Source organism: Amblyomma americanum, chromosome 11, assembly GCF_052857255.1.
Source record: "Amblyomma americanum isolate KBUSLIRL-KWMA chromosome 11, ASM5285725v1, whole genome shotgun sequence".
NCBI classification, from domain to species: domain Eukaryota; kingdom Metazoa; phylum Arthropoda; class Arachnida; order Ixodida; family Ixodidae; genus Amblyomma; species Amblyomma americanum.
In genome coordinates, this window is record NC_135507.1 from 8,986,236 (window position 1) to 9,006,125 (window position 19,890).

A 19,890-nucleotide genomic window follows, 5' to 3' on the forward strand; every position below is an offset into this window, starting at 1 on the left:
GAGATTACGTTGTGAAACTCGGTGTTCCACGGCCGCATGTGCAGCAGTTCATCAACGCCAGCCTTTGGAATCGCTGTATAGCAATGGAAAAAATTAATAAAATCACCGAAACTGCTGCTGTTTCTCTGCGCTAAGAAATCGCAGCGACTGGTACTTTGGTTCACTCTGCCCGAGAGAGATCGTTCGCAATGACAAACGGGCCCCGTGACCATAAAAGCGCTTTGATCATACTAGTTTCATACCTCAGTTTGGAAGTTTGCATTGCCCGTGGCCGCGTTGCGGGGGTCAACTGTGAGCAGCGCCCACTGTGAGCTAGGCAGCCGGCTATCGGTGGCGCCCCCTGCAGCTTATTTCTTCGCTATCTTCGAGTTTTCAGCATATTTTAGCACCTTGCGAACGCTGCAGGTGGCGACACTCTGGTAATCTACTTTTGGCTCATACGGAGCTCTAGATTTTGAGCACGAATTGTTAAAGCTCCCCGGTCTACTTCCCTGCCCCGAACTCCCCTGATTCGCCCTGTGAAGCGTGCTATTCACCTCCGACCTGGAGCAATAGTTGCTCCAGCGGGTAAGCGGAGTCGCAAGATTTTTTGGATCCTTGGACTAAGGTCCCCAGCCAAGAAGACAGGAAGACAGCCTACATTCGTCCTCAATAAAGTTTACTCTTTGTCCGCATCTTTTCAGAGTTTCACAACTAGTAAAATTGAAGAGCTCTGATGAATAACTTTGCAATGTCAAGCCAACAACCTGCATAGCGTTTTTGTTGGTGAACTCGTGAAAGCGTGTTCTTTTACTGCTACATGCTACGACAACTGCGGTGACGCTGCTTGATGAACAGAAAATGACAAAAAAAGGAAAGAAAACGAAACAGGTTTCTTGACACGTTATCTATTTTTGTTTTTGATGCTCTTCTCGTTGGCTTAATAGAGAAATAACGAGACACATCTTGAACGAGGGTAAAAAGGGGTGCTTTCCCTTTCGTTTGCATTTGATACGTGCCTTCTCTGCCTGTTCTTGGAGCATTACGGCTCACTGCACACCTCATCAGTTCTACGAAGTCGTGTTTTACTATGAACGCTGCCTCGTAGTTTGCATTCTTATCTGAGGAAAAAGCTTCAAAGTTTGTTGACATGCATCGTTATCGTGTCGGGCTTTCAGACCGTGGCTTTTGGAGTAGTGCTCTGACTCATGCAAGCACTTACGGCAAACGAGCACGCTTTGCACGACAGACAGAGAGAAAAAGATTCAGAAAGTTTTCAGGATGGAATGAAAATGTTCATGTTTTTTTTCTTTACAAAAGAGCGCTTATGGTGGAGTTGAAGACCGTTGCGTTGCTATGTAGACCGTTATAGAAAGAGAGCCTCTAGGCGGTAAACTTATCACAGCGGGAGTTCTCTATGTAGAGTCACTCCAGAGCCTTTACATCAAACAACGCTTTCACTTTATAACTAATGCTGAAAGAAAAAGAAACCCTGCGCAAAGTCTGCTGTTAAAAAAAAAACATTTCGGCGCCCTCATGTAAGCCTTGTTCCCGTCTATCTTTTTTGTCAACAACATTTGGTCGGCGTTCCTTTTGCTTTCGACATGAGCCTACCACCCGACCAGACGAGATGTCGTCAAACTTAGATATCACCGTACTGATTAAACAGGTCATCCGTTTAAAAAACCCTTAACGTGGATATGAAAAGCACGTGGAGCACGCAGCACTGGAAATATTGAATATAAGTTTACGCTTTAGAAGTCTTGCGTTATCTACGGTTCTCTAATAGTTCTGCCTCCATCGCAGTTAACGGTATATAAGTGGCGCTGACCGAATTGCATTCGCCCGTATCACGTGTTTCGCAAGCCTCTTATAAGTACACACTCCGTAACGCTAACTGCGGAGGGGTGAAAACTAATGAGAAGCGCACGACTCGCACATGTGTGGTGCATCTAGGTAAAATAGATTTGATAAGTGCACTGATATGGGTACGCGCATCAGCTGTATAAAAGAACGTTGTTGTCTGAATAAACAGCAGTTGTCAGCTTGCGATCTGTTTTTCTGTTTTTCGTTTTTCGCCCCCTTGACCGTCGTGTATTCTGTCAGTGGTAGCACGCTAATTGAACACCATGAACAACCAACTAGGCTTATGTTCCTACTTTAAGGCGAAAGCCTTTAATGGCTCATACTCGCACGTCCGGTGTAACGATGACTTCCACTAATAAAGCGGCAACTAATCAGGATAGCAGAAAATAAATGGTAGTATCAGATAGAAGGAACAAAATGTAACCATCACGCCAAGTTTGATGACTGTAGAGTGATTAGTTAACTAATTATAGCCAATTACAGCGAAAAAACACAAAGAACCACATGCGTCGATATAGCGCGGACGTGGATATAGCGACGGGAGAAGGTGACGTCATAACCGAGGTCGTCATGGTAACGGCGCACGCTCGTGGCGCCGTTTGCGCGCCACCACCACAGAAGCCAGAAGCCAGAGAAGAGAATAAGTCCAGAGCAACAGACCACAAGCGCCAACAACGTCGTCTAGATCTAAAGTGTCGCAAGGTAGCTACACTTTGGGAGCCTTTGGAGTGCCCCTGGTATGGTAACCTGCAAAGTCAGAATCACCGTAACCAAGGAAAAAGGCTTTCGCCTTGCTGCACTTTAGATTAGCAAAGTGCTCCCATACATTTTTGCTTGATCTGGTAAGCTTCTTGCAAAAGTTTTGTGTAGCCCTTGAACCCTATATGCGTTGATGTTGATCAGTTGATTTTTGTATGATTTAGCCATACACAACGATTCATTATCAGCAAGAACCGCACCTTTTTCACTTCACGATCAATATAGTTCTTGTAAGGTATTCAGTACGACCGATTAAAGCGTAGCCACTTTTTAAGAAAGACATTAAAAAAATACCTTCACAACTCTGCGGAACTTGAACCGAGGCTTTGCTAAAGAGATGTTACCAATATACCTACTAAAAGATTTTTGCGGACTCATCCACCTTTTGTTCGCTGAGCTGGAATGACGAATCCCTGCCCGGCACAATGGGGTTCTCTCGCGCGACCGAGTGACTCGGGTGACACAAGCATTAGGAAATAAGTGATGGCTGCGATGCTAGGTGAAAAGTTGTGCTTTTACTGTGTATACCAACGCACAACGCACGCGAAAACGCACACAATGGAGTGCTCACAACGTTGGAGAGAAAACGAGAAAAAAATAGCGAGTGAGATGAATGCGATCGGTCACTCTGGTTTGACTAGAGAAACAACCCAACAGTGTCGGGAGCTTTTAGCGGCCGCAGGAGCGAGCAGCAGCATACTTTCGCGCCAAAAATAAAATCATAACAAAGTCTGCTTTTTTGCCTGCGCACTTCATCGTCTCGCTCCCCGGTAAACTAATCCGGGAGCCTGCGAAGAAACACTTTCCATGGCCTGTGCAGCGAGCAGGCTCGAACGACATCGTTGTTGTTGTTTTTTGTAAAACTCTGTTACCGCACGTACACGACCCGCTCTTCCTGGGGGTGCGGACAAAATACATTTTCAAGGGAATGCAGTTAAGGCGCAGGAAAACAAAAAAAAAATTAGCAGCGCAGGAGGAACTTCAATTATAGGCCAACACAATTTACTTCGTTGCATATACCGTAACTTCAGGTATACAGTTTGTGGGCAACACGTGTTTAAAACTGTGGACTACCTTTAAATCCGATCAGCGTGGCATTTATTTTTCAATATTTTCTATAGCGCATAAAATATCCAACACTATTCAACGTACCGCATTCAGGCAACCTACGAAATTTTTTCAGCCAAAATTCTCCTCTGCGACGCACACACTGCGCGCGGACTGTATGTCGTAATTTATGGCACTTTAAGGACCAGGGTTTTGTCAGGATAACACCGTTAGTGTTTTTGTGTGTGTGTTCTACAATTCAAATTTATGAGAGCCTGGCATGCTGCACGTCAGGGGGATGACTGAAGGCATTGTATTGAGGTGCGTGTGTTAAAGGGAAACTTGAGAAAACGAAGTCAGGTTAGACTGATACGATAGCATCATGTGATAGCAAATTCGCCTTTTTTTACTGAAAACAAATGCTTCAATAACCCAGAAAATTGCGTATAAGCTAAGTACGCATGACAGCACAACTTGCGGATTTGTACGAACGTTATTTCGCCTTCAAGGGCCAAATACTGTCCAAATACGAGGGAGGCAGGGCGGGGAGCGTAGCCAAGAATGCGAGGAGTCTCGCAATTAAAACAGCGCAAAACAGACTACAGAGGGAAAAGCTATACACAAACACAAGCACTGGATCTTTGGTTTCGCATTCTGTGCATTCAGGCTGCGTGTGGCCGCTGTAGACAGCAAGTCCGGAACCGCAAGCTCTCAACGGCATTCGCTCTCTATTCTGCTTGCTAGGCGGCCCGGTGAAGCGGTTTCGTTCTCACTTCATCCGTCAAATGCCACTGCGCTAGCAGTGGTTAAGGCGTTCGGCTGCTGACCCGAAAAACGCGGGTTCGATCCCGATCGCTGCGGTCGGATTTCAATGGAGGTGAAATTATACAGGCCCGTGTACAGTATACGATGTCAATGTACGTCAAGAACTCCAGGTGGTCGAAATTTCCGGAGCCCTTCACTACGGCGTCCCTCATAGCCTGAGTCGGTTTGGGACGGTAAATCCCCATAAACCATAAACCATCATCCTTCAAGCGTTATGAAATTGAAAACTGTCTGTTTCTCTTTAAAAAAAAAAACATCTACCGGGGCGAAACGATAGGTATTTATTCCCCGACTGATCTTCAAATAAAAGTACTGACCACAGCTGAGATAACGGGCTGTGACTATCAGCGGGTTATCGTGGTTATTAAAGTGCGTTTTTCAGAATACTCCAGCAGTCACAAAGGAAGAACAAAAGGACGGGCGCGATGCTGCACTTGCAACTGGTATTTAAATCGAAACTCGCGCATTTTATGGCAGAGAGTAATTGACGATCTTCATCTTCATGGAAAGAACGCGTCAACTGTCTCACCTCTCCACCTTATTGTCATTTACTGCGCATGTAGATGTCGGCAAAATTTTGAAAACTATAAAGAATCAATCTTCCAGCATGCGAAGACACGGGTGGTGAAATTCGTTGCTCCTTCGAACGAAACTGCCGCTGAGACAAAGCACGCTTGCGCTCAAACTCGGGTTCCTCTTCCTGTGGGCTCATGCGCTTGTCTGGAGGCTTGCATTTTGAACAGCGCGAAAAACGAGGACAGCGCTTCTTGTGTCAGTGTTTGTGTTTCTTGCTTAGTCCTTGTTTTTTTCGCGCTGTACAAAATGCGAAATGTTCGCCAACTCACCCAGTTTTCGGTTCTGGAGGTTTTATGTGCACTTATTTCCTTTGACACGAGAAGTCGATTTTTTTTTTGCGTTCATGTCAGTCTGTTTTTTATCTGTACTGCTTCCTTTGCACGAAGACAAGTGCGAGACGTTTCAAAAATTCATTCAATGGCGAGTCGAGGTCGTACTTTTGTAATCTTTTTCTGTTTTCTGATACACTCTATTTCGCCGATATTTAAAAAAAAACGGCTGCGGTTCAACGTGGCTTGAGCCTATTTATTTATTTATTTATTTATTTATTTATTTATTTATTTATACAATACTGCAGGCCTTGGCATGGCCCAAGCAGGAGGGGCATACAAATAATAATAATATTTTTTTACGGGGGTTTAACGTCCCAAAGCGACTCAGGCTATGAGGGACGCCGTAGTGAAGGACTCCGGAAATTTCGACCACATGGGGTTGTTTAACGTGCACGGACATCGCACAGTACACGGGCCTCTAGAATTTCACCTCCATCGAAATTCGACTGCCGCGGCCCGGATCAAACCCGCGTCTTTCTGGCCAGCAGTCGAGCGCCATAACCACTCAGCCACCGCGGCGGCTTAATAATAATAGTAATATAGTAGAACAATACGAGGAGAGATGTAGAAAAAAAATATTATTTTACAGTGCATAGAGTACCAAACCAGTCAATCAGCTGTAAAAACAGTTATACGAGCGAAAGCTCTGTTAAGCATGGTCTGCACTGTCTCAAATCAAATTTCAAGGTCAGGTACCCAAAGGTCATATGATCATGTGGTCAAACTACCACAGCTTGGGCCATACCACCACGCAGTTAAGCTCGGTATGACCTTGTGAGGATGTGAAGGTCACTATCGATGTGGCACCACTGTCTCAAATCAAATGTGAAGGCCAAGGGCCAAGGTTAGGTCCCAAATGGTCATAATCAAGCTGTCATACTACCATAGCTTGGGCCATACCACCACACAGTTAAGTTCGCTTTGACCTTGTGAGGCACTAAAGGTCACCGTCTCATCCACATCGAAATTGGAAGTTCTACTGCGAGGAGTAGAGCGCTCTCTCTCTAAATGTTTTCTGGGATAAGATGGCCGCAGTTGGCGCAGAACAGGGTTGATTGAACAGGATTGAACAGGGTTGACAGGCCTTCGTCCCGCAACGGACGCATTTAGGCTGATGATCAGTCATACCATGCCGATTGTACAAACAGCAACCAGCAACAAGGCTCATACCTCTGTCACGCGCTCAAAATAAATTGCGTTGCGTTGGGCTTAATGGCACACAGGCAGCTAAGGCCATTACGCGCCATGCACAAGGCATATAAATGTTTTCTGCAGAATTGTATAAAAAGTGTGATAAGTGATCAGTGGTGTAGTCGGCCTAAAATGTAGATTTTGCTACCTAGTGATGCCGAAGACAAGACATTTTAAAAATGTACATTAGTGAAAGCTGTACAGAAAGTCGGGTAACCTCTGCAGCCATCCTTGCCTGCGCAAGGATGTCGAGGCTCCGAACCAATCAAATAAAGACCTCAGCCGTCTTCTCAGAAATGATAAATTGGCCGAGGTATGGTTAAAAAGTCTCTTGATATAAAACGACTTTATATTATCAGATCTCCATTTTTCTAAGAGGCCTGCTCTCTTTAAAAACATAAAACCTGTGAAATTTGAACAAGTATTTCTTCACCTAAGAGTAATGTTGGGTAGTACGGTATGTGTTCATTGTAAAAAACTGCAAAATCCTTTTTTTCTCAGTGTTTCGAGTTTATTGCATGAAAATAAAACGTGGTTTATCGTTAGGCCATCTTCGCATAATTCGCATTGGGGCTTCTTTTGTTTTGTCAATAGGAAATTATGTGTGAGGTGTGTGTGCCCTATACGAAGACAGCAGATAATCACTTCCTTGAGACGTTTTTGGAGGGTGCAGGACTTCCATTCTCCTAAATCTGGCTTTACCAAGAGTAGTTTGTTGTTTGCTTCATTGTCCCAAGCGGACTGTCATCTTTTCATTATTTCAAAATGTACCAATTTTATGCAATCTCTAAATGGGATATTTAATTTTTTTATTTGCTTGCCACGAGCCTGCGCAGCGCAGAGGTCTGCTCTCTCGTTGCCCCTAATTCTGACATGACTCAGCACCCCGCAAAGTTTTATAGTTTTTCCTTGAGCTATGACTTTTGTTATGTTGTGTATGATGTCACCGAGCATCGGAGTGATTGCATTTCTAGACTGTAGAGCGGTAAGTAAACTGAGGGAGCCTGTGTAAATAATACTGTTTCTGAGGTTCTCATTTAATATTTTTCTTAGGCTAGGCATACAGCGAAATAGTCGGCTGTGAAAATAGACGAACACTGTGGAAGTCTGAATATTTCCGTTTCATGTCCGTGTACTATATACTGCGCTTTCATATAATTGCACTGACGGGGAATGCGCTTCAGCCCCTCTAATGAACTTTACGCTACGCGGTGCTAAACGGGAAAGCAGAGTGCGCCCGTGGATACAGAAATGGCGGCTGGCTAAAAAAGAATATTTCAAAGTAGCGATTAGTAAGCGCAGCCTTCACAATTATGCTCGTTTAGAGCGGTATAGTGTATAAAAATGACCATAATCTAATTTTTGGCCAAGACAGCGTTAAATTTGTTTTATGGTAATAGCGTAACAAGTCAAGCTACTAGCACATCCAGAATCCGAAAAACAAACAACATGCCTGCCCCTTTCCTTCGGGGCAGGCATTAGTGAGATAGGAAAAAAGCTAACCCCGGAGCGTTCCGCATTTCAACTCATCTAACCTCCCAGTTCAATAATATTAATAATTGGTTTTGGGGGGAAAGGAAATGGCGCAGTATCTGTCTCATATATCGTTGGACACCCGAACCGCGCCGTAAGGGAAGGGATAAAGGAGGGAGAGAAAGAAGAAAGGGAGAAGAGGTGCCATAGTGGAGGGCTCCGGAATAATTTCGACCACCTGGGGATCTTTAACGTGCACTGACATCGCACAGCACACGGGCGCCTTAGCGTTTTTCCTCCATAAAAACGCAGCCGCCGCGGTCGGGTTCGAACCCGGGAACTCCGGATCAGTAGTCGAGCGCCCTAACCACTGAGCCACCGCGGCGGGTAACCTCTCAGTGCACTGAACTCGAATCCCGTATGGACCACCATTATCGAGAATTTCGGACGGACTACAGCGTGTTTCAGTGATGTGCTGTTTTGCTGGTCGCAATCATATAACAATTTAATTGCACAAACTAAATATACATTTCACAGGTAAAGGCAACACGTTTTGGCGGGCTAGTTGGTTAAGCATCTTGAATGAACAGCGCGAACAAAGACGAGCACAAAAGACAGCGCCGTGTCGTTCGCTTTCTTGTCTTTTGTGCTCGTCTTTGTTCGCGCTGTTCATTCAAGAAGGTAAAGTCAACTGGTAAAGTAAAGGGCGCATTCTGTTATATATTACATTTTATGCCCAAAAAATCATTGCCGTCGAGGCTACGCACACGACCCTCAAAATATGTTCTATGATCGCACTTCGACTGGAGTGCGCATTTCGGTGAGTGCACTTATGTTACGCCGTTTCGCTGTGCTAGAGTGCAATTTCAGCAAGTGGCACTATTCGTAAGTGCACTTTGTTTTGAGCACTTGGCAGGGGTATTTGGCCGTCGGTCGGTCTGCGAATCTAAAATAAAGTAGGGTGCACTGATACAGCGTTCCGAAGACGCCTGCAGACCAGCAAGAGCAGGCAAGCGTCGTTAACCCCGCTTGCACGAAACGAGCCTGCGAAGACGCGCCTCCGGGCGCATTTTCGCACGGGACACACAGAAAGCCAAAGGGATCACGCAATGAAACGATCTGATGAGGAAAGGAGGCGGGGGCCACCGGAAATTGTCTCGCTTTTACTGGAAACGTTTGCTTTCTGCGCATTCGGCGGTCACGCGTACAGCGCATCGTTCTCTTAGTGTTTGAGCGACACAGATGCGCGAGGTTGAGAACCGGACGCCAGCAGAGGAAAAAACACTTCTCTGGAATAAAACGCGGAGATATCTGCGTGTGTCGGTCAAATATTTAGGGTAAACCACCAAGGGGGAGTAGATTTGTAATAAGGGGGTAATTACTCGTTGGCACCCACCCAAGCGCAGCCATACGGATACAAAGGAAAGCTTTACAGCTTCCTCAGAAACTTCGTCTTGGTCTGGACCAGGACCAGAACGAATTTGACTGCCACCTGCCAGGTTGGCAGGGTGGGCGCACTGCCTGTCAAGTGTGCGGAACGCACTCAACGTTACAGACACCAAGCCGCGTCTAGTTGCCCGACAGACCACAGCCCGCGGAGCCCAAAGCGGCGCCGTTAAGATGGATGAAATTTTTCAAACAGCTATATTGAGCTGTGAAAAAAAATTAAAAATCACATTTTTCTGCTATAATACTGTGAAGAGTTTTATAACAAATAAAAATTGGGAAGAACACTTAAGCTCCGCCTTAAGGGTATGACGCGAGAGAGTAATGGGGTTACTGCTATATATGCAGAATGTCATTCTCTACTTTGCATTCACAGATGCCTGGGAGCCCTTTTAACCCTATTGGCGCAGTGTTGCAGTGGTTAAGCGATGCGCCACTGCCCTGCGATGGTAGATGCTGCCACCGGTTAGCCTTGTGCGACCCAGGTTGCTCTTCTAGAGTGAATAATCATTGATTTACCTGCCACTTACCAGAGTGGGCAGTTTGCTCATAATCCAGTGGGCAGGTTGCGATGACGCAACAATGTCACGTGACCTAGCTTGCCCACCTACTTCTTGGTTGCTTTTCTGGGATTTTTCGCTCACGGTCAGTGACGCCGACAACGTCGAATTTTTCTGCTATCGCTCTCGCGTTAAAGCTGTCAGTGATGAAGCATAATGAGTTTCAGTTTTAACTTGTGGATTGTCTATGTCTGGTGTTATGTCTTATACCGCCACCCTGTGGACAAGTGTGTCGAACTGGGCTTGTTGGTGAATGTTCATACTTAAAACAGCGCGAAAGAAGGGACAAAAGAAGGAGACAACCCAAGAGTCTGTGTCGTCTCCTTTTTTTGTCCCGTTTTTCGCGCTGTTTTAGGTATGAAACCTGTGGACCATAACATACCAAAGTATCTATAGCCCTCCGCTGCCACCGCGTCTTCAGTACTTAGTTCCCGTACTGACTGTGGCTTTCTGTCCGACTCCACGTTACAGTGAGTATCGGCTCCTTCATTCGACCTGTCCCTGGTACCGGAATGAACACGATTAATAAAATCTTAAAGCGGCCATATAAAGGCAATAAAAGGCGTTATAATCGACAGCTGTGGATGCAGTCAATCCACGCATGCATTTGTCAACAGGAAACGGGGCACTGTCAACTAAGTAGGCGGTGCTTACGCCTAGATTGAGTGCCCATCGGAAAATTTTTCGTTTTGATGTTCTTCTTAGCGTCACGACACATTGGACAAAAGCAGAAGGCTCAGGTTTCTTTAGCTCGCCGTGAACACGATGCAAATAAAAAAAAAGAGTACCCCAGTCTTTCAGCATCCGCAACTCTACGCATGCTCTCTGTTACGTGTGACACATATTCCTCGTTTCCTCACAGTAGACTTCTCCGCTGCCGGCGCGCGTGCTGTCCAAGGCCGGTGTCATTCGCTGGAGAAAAGGAAGCCCTCACAGTGACGCTCTTCCTAGCTGTCCGCTTCCGTGTGCGCCGTCTCAATAGAAACGGGTCGGGTAGCCCCCAGACTCCGACTGGGGACGATGGGAACCTCTCTACAGCACTGGCGTCTTCTGTACCGCGGCATACAACGGCCAGTTCTTCGAAGCCTGCTATTATCGTTTATTGTTCTATGTCATTAGGCTGCGGCAGTAGCCCGTTTTCCTTCTAGTAGGAAATCTGCCTTTCATTCCTCCTCAGAGTGTCTCTCGTTACGTATACAGTGGTGGCTTCCCAGCGCCAAAGGCAGTCACCTCTTGCTGGTGTCGTTTGCAGCTTTTTTTTTTCCCCGAGCAGGTTCTTTCGTCATGGTGCATTCAACGCAAAAAAAACAACAACACCGGAATGGAGACGCCAGAAGCTAGCTAACCACCAAGGAGAACATCAGCCTCCGTTATGAACGTAAGGAGGTAGTCAGAAGACGATAAAAAGGCGATGCGTGTTTATGATGGCACCGCATTGAAAAGTGTGTTTCGTCCTATCTTCTGCTTTCCTAGCTAGAAAGAGAGAAGCAGGCCACCAACTTAATGCGTGGTTCGTTATTGTCAAACCATCCTTCAGATATAGATATAGTTCCTCGGCGACACCTACACTGCAATCTCACTACTGTTGCGGAGTGCAGAAGTAGTCTTAAGGCTTACAATCAGTTTCAGTTATTTTCACGTCGCCTAGACTTAATTACGGCTGTTGCATGCTTGCTTCATGATATCTGTGCAATATGTCGCTGTGTTTTTTTCTGGCAACACTGCGTAGTTAACTACTGGTTCATTTTACTTGAAGCACCCTGTACAGCTTCCATAACAGCACCTTTGAAGTCCACCACAGTGATCATCAACAATAAAGGAACGCAGCAATTTACACGCGATAAGGTCGCTAGCTCTGTCGTGAAACCTTGTCTTCGACTTCACTTCACGTGCTGCCTAAATTCTGCCGGAAACTTCCGAGAAGATTATGCGGGCTTAACCATTCACCGATATCAATAGTTGCGTTGCCCATCAAGCCGGAACTGAATGGCAGGAAAGGTATAGTTGCACCACCGTGAATGTTCCAGCTGCCCATTCGCCGAATGCTTGCCAGGCACCTCCTTTCGCAATGCTTGTGCTGTGAAAACCGAATGGTCTGGTTTCATTGCACGGGTGTCTGATATTCCAGTGTAAACACAAGCTCGAGGAGGGAGTGTCATCCCCAGCATGGACGAGATCAGTCTGAGGAGCGCTATAGAAAAGGGGGGGGGGGGGGGGGGGGGGGGGATGGGGTCTGACTTTGTACTTCGTACGATTAGTGCGGCCGCCCTTTGATCCCGACTGCTTTATTGTCAAGTGCGAGCGACGGCCACTATCTTTGTAGAATCACCGGGTGTGTCCTCCCAGGCAGGCCAGTCGTGTACCTTTCGTGCCGAACTCTACACCGGCTTCTGCCCCAGCCCCCTCTATAATACTTGAGCGGTGCCACTATATTGTCCTGGGATAGGTTTTTTTTTTGTACTGTTTGACCTATCCGTATGAGTGCATTTTTGGAAATATTTACCGCAAAATGGGAGTCTAGAGCGCGAACAACAATATCACAGCCCTTCTTATATGACGAGCAGGTATAATATTTAGCGCTCTATCGTTTTTCTCTGCCAGTGTACTTAACGGCAACACAGCAAGGACGGGACTGTCAGCAAACAAAATATTTTCACGTTGACAAGTTAAATAAAAAGGGTAAATGTGTACAGCAAAATGCCTTCAAGCTAAGTCTTTTTTCTCAGCCTGAGGCCTCGCGTATGGGTGGAGGCAAGGATCGCAGGTTTAAACTGAGGACAAAAAGCCGTTAAACACGGCCAGAGGTACACTTTATATATTCTTCCCTGTTATTTCCTTGAAGTTGTTTTGAGTAGTTTTGTTTGTATGGTACTATCTTTTACAATTACGCCCAAGACGCCTAAGGTGTTTTGGTACTGAGCACGAGGTTAAGGAGATCAAGGAAGTGTCGGGACGGCCGCATTTTAAATCACAGGCAATGCAAAGACACCTGCGTATGGACATTAATGTGCATTTAAATAACCCGTGACTGTCAAAATGACGCCGCATCCTACCACTGCGGTATGCTTGGCAGCACAGGCATATCTTCAGCAGCAGATAATGCCGTTAATATTACAGACAGACGGCGGTAATGCATCTACCCATCTTTTTGTTGAACCTTTTTTTTTAAAGCAGCAGCGAAGAGAGCCAAGAGATTCCATTTTTCGGAATATTGCAAGGTATTCATATTCTGTGTTGCAGCTCGCTAATGCCAGAGAAGGCTGGAGAATCCTTAGGATTAATGACGTGCCTAACATGAATAAAGTATCCTCAGCCAATTTTAACTAACGAGTACAGAAAATTTTACTCTGAGTTGTACAGCTAGGAGCGGTTGTTGTTTTCTTTTGTGTGTGAAAAAGTTATATGGAAAGGAAAGGTACTGGGCCTTCAATAGCGAGCTTTAAATAATGAATGCATCGTTAAAACATACGCCAGCCTCGGTTACTGCCTGTACGAACAAAAATCTCACTCGAAAGAAGTGTGCTGTGCGATGTCAGTGAACGTTGAAGATCCCCAGGCGGTCGAAATTATTCCGGAACCTTCCGCTACGGCACCTCTTTCTTCCTTCTTTCTCTCCCTCCTTTATCCCTTCCATTACGACGCGGTTCAGGTGTCCGCCGATATGTGAGACAGATACTGCGCCAGTTCCTTTCCCCAAAAAGCAATTTTAAATTTTCAAGATAATCTAACACTCAATGAAAAAGGACTCGAACACCTCGCTGAGAGCATATTACGTATGCAGCAGTGCAAAGGACGCTATCCCAGCATGGCTAGCCGCAGGAAAAACTACTTCCCGTCCTGTGGTGCCGAACTTTCTGCCTTTGTTTTTCGCGTTATCTTCGGTATAGTGGCTATCGACCAACTACAGCGAAGCTCTTAGCGCTATTATGCCGGCTGGGCACCTTTCTGCAGTCACAGACTGTCGCTAAAAATCGCAAGCTTGCTTTAAGCTAACTTTAATTTAGATCAGTTGTACTCAGAAGCCTGGTATAGTTCGCTGTTCAGCACAGAAACGTCAAACGCCAGAAGCTATAAGTGACTCAACTGCTACAATGCGAATATCAAATCGCCAGTAGAGAAAGTAAATTTAGAATGGAGTGGCAAAAAGTTAATTAGTGATGGAGCCTATTTCTTTCGGTCGAGTGCAGCCGTTAAAAAACCTTTCAGGGCAGCATGAGAAAACCAAGGAGCAGAAAAACAGCAACGCAGCATATAGCACATACACACCGCATTGTCTTCGGAATAAATGACCAATGAAACACCGCAAAAAATCGAAAAACGAATATAATTTACGAGCTTCTTTCTATATTGTTAAATTTGGAAAACGACAGCTGCCATGGACGATGCTTGTGAGTATAAGGACGAACAGCGTCTTTGAAAAAAGCTGGCTGAGTTTTAGCTATTGAAGCCGTTTGAACGCAGAAAACGGGGGGCCAGTGTGCTGTTCAGACAGAAGGCCAGGTGTAGGAACAAAGGAAATAGAAAAGTTTAAGAAATGAAAATTGAAAAAACAGCCAACCAGTGCACCCTCCCACAAGACTGGTAAATTGTTTAGAAACGTTATCAACCTCTTCAAAATATGCTCAGAAAACCCACTCAAGTCCAAAAAAACTTATGCTTTATGCCGCCGAATGGCATTCACTCCTCTCTTTGATTCTTGTCTTTGAACTGCTCTCGCTTATCTTGTTCTTTCTGGCGGGCACAATTACTCCCTAGCCTGCATATATAGAGCTCTATTGTGTTCCCTGGCTGGTGTAATCTTCTCTTTGCAACAATCTTCATATATCTAGAGAATGGGTTTAAAGAGGACGGTGCTATACAAAGGTGAGCCCAAGCTTTTACTAATCTTCGCCTCCGTCCATTTACTTGTAAAGATTGCATCGGCGCAGGGCTGCCTATGCTGTGGCAAAACCACACAAAAGGGTTAGCCCTGATAGGAATCACCGAGCTGGAAAAAGCAGTGGTATGTAACGAGCATCCAGGAAAGCCGAGAAATAAAAAAAAAACAGGCCAGGCGAGAGAAGAATGAACATGTAAAACAAATATATAGAATGCAAACCGGGAAACTGAACTGGGCACCAGATAAGCATCTACAAAAACACAGATTTTGCATGAGGAAACCTGCATATCTGGCTCCTTTTAGGAGCAGAGCAGGCAAGGCCATATGAGTGGCCGCTACAAAAGGAAGTGGCTAGGGAAAATTTTAAAACCTAACCATACTGGCATTCTTGAGTGAAAACGCAGCAACTGTTACGCACACAAAACTATTGATGGAAAAACAGATTAAACCCAACAAGACCAGCTGAGTGGGCGTGGCTGGCATCCACTACACAAACATGATTTGAACAAAAAACAATAGAAGACAAAAGGTTAACATTTGCCATTGGCATTGTCATCCTTTGAGGGGATTTAGGCTGCAAAGCTGTATGACTAAATTTTGTTAACAGCAAATAAATGCATTTTTTGTTATTAGCTCAAACAAAAACAGAAGCTGTGATAAGCGTATTCATGGTCGGTTTGTGAGATAGCATTTGAGCGGCAGTAATTTATCAAATGCTTATTTTTGGCGTATGTGTCTGCAACAAGCTTTGAATGCACCAATTCAAGTGGCTGCACATTGCAACTTGCACCATCAATTTTAGTGCTTTTTCCTTCGCTATTTGAGGCGGCCTCGAATAATCATAAGAATAAGTTTTTATGGGGCAATGAATCAACTCACACGAGCAGCACCAAATGACGCCTGTGAATAGAAAGAAAATTCGCCGGGGTTCATCCCGGCTGAACCTAGTTTACACAGCGGAAGTTCGATTAAGCATGGTAAGACACGGTTTGCTGTGGTTAAACATTTCTTGGTTCTATCACTCGCCAACACGCCCTGTAGACGTTCTTCACCATAAGAATCGTCACATTCAATCAGCCGTCTATGATACAGAGCCGAAGCACTGGTTCCAGCGCGTGACTCCTCTATGGCTATCTGCGAACGTCAAGCAACGTTTCGCGCTTTTACTATCTTATCAGATGAACGGCGAGTCACGGGGTTCAGCGCGACTGCTAGGTGAACGTCGCGTCACGTTGTTCAACGCAGTTGAGAAGGCGAGCGAACGCCGTCGGCTCCGCGGCGCCGCTGCACCGACGCGCAGCGAGTTACATGGTATGTACGATGTCACAGCCACAACCCCGCTGCTCCGCTTGAAGGTCATTCTTCGGAGCGACATGACATTGAGGTTTTGCGTGGGAGTAGTAGTTTCCGCTGTAAAAGTGAAGGTGTCAAGGGAAACGCGCCCGGGTGCACCCATTCATTCACTACCCGTGCAACACAAAGTTAGAAAGCAGAACACATATGAGGAGAGCATTATGTTTACCATCGTTTTTTCGTCACTGTCAACATCATCTCTCAGATGAGACTCATTGCAGAACAAAATAATCTAGAAACGGGGCTCAAGCGTGGAGGGTCCTGCTAGCACTCCGCGGTGCCTTTATGGAACCGCCAAGAATGCTTGTACGTGCTACAAAAAGGAGAACACTTCGCGTACCTACAGGCGTAGAAATCTTAAAATGAATAGTTTTCGTCCGTCATAGCAATGTAAGCTGAAAAACTCAAGAGGAATGATGCCTGTAACGGCCAGAGCGAGACCGTCTAGAGTCACGTGATGTGAATAGACCGTTGTTTCCAGATCAGTACGCCCTATGTTTTGCCCTTGGTGTAACGGCTGCCTTTGAATAGACCCACAGCGACCTGTGACGCAGGCAAGATGTGGTGGCGTTGTGGTCGACGAGGAGGGGATACTGGATGGGATCGCGGAGCATAGAAATGCATGTATGCAAATCCTTTCAAAATTATTTACTTATTTCGGACGGCACATGTGAAGTCGATCGTCCGTTAACAGCTATCGATAGCATCTTAGAAGAGAACGTAAAAATATTGAAACATCATATCGAAGCCGGTATACATGTAGGTTGTCCCAGCTAACTTTGCCCAGGATTTGAATATACGCCGAGGCACTATAAGACGACGTGGCCAAATGCATGCTGCTGGCTATTGTATGGAGCAAGTCGCGCTATTTTTGTAGTGTACTTAATGGCATAATTAGTTGACATTAATTACCCATTTTCGCAAACAACGAAGATAGGCGAAAAAGTCCAATCAGAAAGTTCTAGAACGGTGCACAGATTTTAACTTTCCATCTATCATCAGCTTTTTCTCGATCAATGCAGATGCCCGCGAAATACAAAATAATAAAAGGTGACATGCCCGCTTGCGCCCCGGGATTGCAGTGCTCTCAAACGTTCCGTGTAGGAGCGAACGTATCATTTAGCCCGGTGTGCTGCCGCTTGAAAGGTGACAGGGCAGTGACGTTGCAGCTGACTGTGCGATTTACGCCAGCGGTATGCTTCCCTCGCGGCGCTTGATGACAGCGACAAGCAGACACAGTTCTTATCGCTTGCGCTCGCGTAAATCTCACAGCCAGCGCCACCTTCTAAGCAGCAGCACACCCGGCTAAATGAGCTGTTGGTTGGTTGGGCGAAACGTTTGAGAGCACTACGATCGTTGCGCGCAAGCGGACATGTCACGTGGCATTTTATTTTTGTATTTCGCGGGCATCTGCAGTGAGCGAAGAAAAACCCACACGTAATAGGTGGAATGTTAGAAACTTCAGTGGGACGTTTCGCGGACCGTTCTACAACTTTCCCATTGGCCTTTTTCGCCTATCATCGTTGTTTGCGAAGTTCATTAATTAATATCTACTAAACAATTAAGCCCAATACAAACAAATAGTGCGAGTTGCTTTGGTCCCGTCGTCCTAGAGTGCCGCGGCATATTTTTAAAGTTAGCTGGGACACCCTGTATATTTAAAACATTATTGCCCCCAGGTAGGGGTAATGGGTAGGTGCACCGCTCATTAAAAAGGATAAAACATAATATTTCGAAGTAACTTTCGTATTTCATGCTGCATCATTTAAATCGACCCTTCATTCACAGCCAACGAACGCATCATTGACCGCGATGAGAAAGTGCGGAACGCCATTTCAAAGCATCTCGATTTTTAAACGTGGTGACAAATGCGTGGTGCAACGTCGGACACATCGCCGACAAAGTCGACACGCTGAGTTATCTGAAACGTGACTAATCAAACAGCGATGCCTCCTACATTATTTAAGTGCATTTCCGACTAAGTACCAGTAGCGACATAAGTCTTCAATGGTCAGCTAATCTATTAAAAAAATATTGCAGGCGACCCTGCGCGGGCTACGGTAATTGCATGTCCGCGCCCACATGTTCGGTCGTGAATACTCGCCTCAAGTATGTACGATGTATTGTATTAGCTACGGAAGCAAAACCAAAATGCAATGAACAGTTTCTCAGGTTCTAACAACCACAAGGCAGCAGCTGAGAGAAGCAATACTTATGAAGTTGAGCAGGGATAATAAAGCACGACGAATAGAACAAGGCAAGAGCGGGGGCTAGTCGGTGTTTCATACTGAGGAAAATGCAATAAGTGGTACAGGATGACGTGAGCACACCCAGACGGAGAAGGTGTTTCGTCTGTGTGTGCGCGCTGTCCTGTAGCACTTAGCGCGAATTCCTCAGCAGGACGAACTCAGGTAACGGCGCCGCTCCGCAACCCATTGAACAAGCTACAATTTTGATTTATTGCATGGAAACAACGCAGCAGACGGGATCAAGAAAGGAAGTCACAAACATGGGCACAGAATATCAACAGAAAAATTCATTGCAAAAGCTTTCGTTGATTATACAAAGGAAGTCGTCTACGATATTTCTTTATCGTGTGGATCAGCATACATAGGACAAACTGGGCGCTGTTTGACTGACAGGCTCAGAGAGCATAATAAAGATATAAAAGACGGCGCAAGGAAGAACTTGCCTGAACACATGACCTCATGCCAGTGCACTGCTACTTTGGACAAGACCAAGGTTCTTAAACGATTCAAGCACCAGCTTGACCGCGAACTTTTTGAGGCGTATGTCATTCATCAACGAGGGGAGAAGTGCGTCAGCACTCCTGTCAACTTGAAAAGAAATCAGATTTATAATGACTGATTAGAAGAATCTTGTCACCTAGTTTTAAGGTTTCATGCTTTTATCATATGTATGGGTTTTGTGTATTAACGTTGCTGCAATAAATTTCTTTCAGTTGATAGTCAGCGCCCTTGTGTGTCTTCCTTTCTTGGTCCCGTCTGCTGCGCTGTTTCCATGCAAAGAATGTACAGTACCAACTAGCCCGGCTTACTCCTTTGTTGGATAATTTTGAACCTGCTTTACTGAACGACCAGCAGGGAACTGAGATGAACAAGCACTCACTTAACGGCCGAGGCACGAGGGTCCAGGCTGCGTATCAGCTGACGTGCAGTCCATCACACACGTGCGGAGCGGTGCGACGGGCGCACCGAACTGCGGGTGCTAGGCCTCGCGGCAGCCACCGGGATCGAGATCGCACGGTCAAAAGCGCGGCCGGGATACAGGCCCGCGTGATAAGTGCCGGCTCTGTATCTCTGAAAGAACACTGATAGCGACTGATCCGCGAACGCGCATGACAAAGCACGCATGTTCACGGCGTTATCGCATCGCACGAGGCAAACTGCGAGCTAAGCTGCAAGCAGTGTGGTGGCAGCGTGACGTGTTCCCGGCTCACTCGGGAGCGCTATTTCAGTGATTAACAGCCAGTGCTCGCGACCCGCACGTTGCCTGAATCTCGGTCGGCCGCGAATGTCGAAGTGTCCATGCTTGAGGCACAAATTGCGAATTGATTTCTAACCACGGTGACGGCTTAAAGGCG

The 19,890-nt window shown here is 45.9% G+C and overlaps 1 protein-coding gene across 3 annotated transcripts in view; it reads right to left on the reverse strand.

Annotated features, from left to right (window-relative positions):
- LOC144110188 (uncharacterized) overlaps window positions 1-19,507 on the reverse strand; it is an 86,761-nt gene extending 67,254 nt beyond the window's left edge. For all 3 annotated transcript variants that reach the window (XR_013309762.1, XR_013309761.1, XM_077643023.1), the window contains exon 1: window positions 19,416-19,507. The gene's annotated coding sequence lies outside the window, so the exon portion shown is untranslated. The remainder of the gene's footprint in view (window positions 1-19,415) is intronic.
- Window positions 19,508-19,890: the final 383 nt, after the last annotated feature.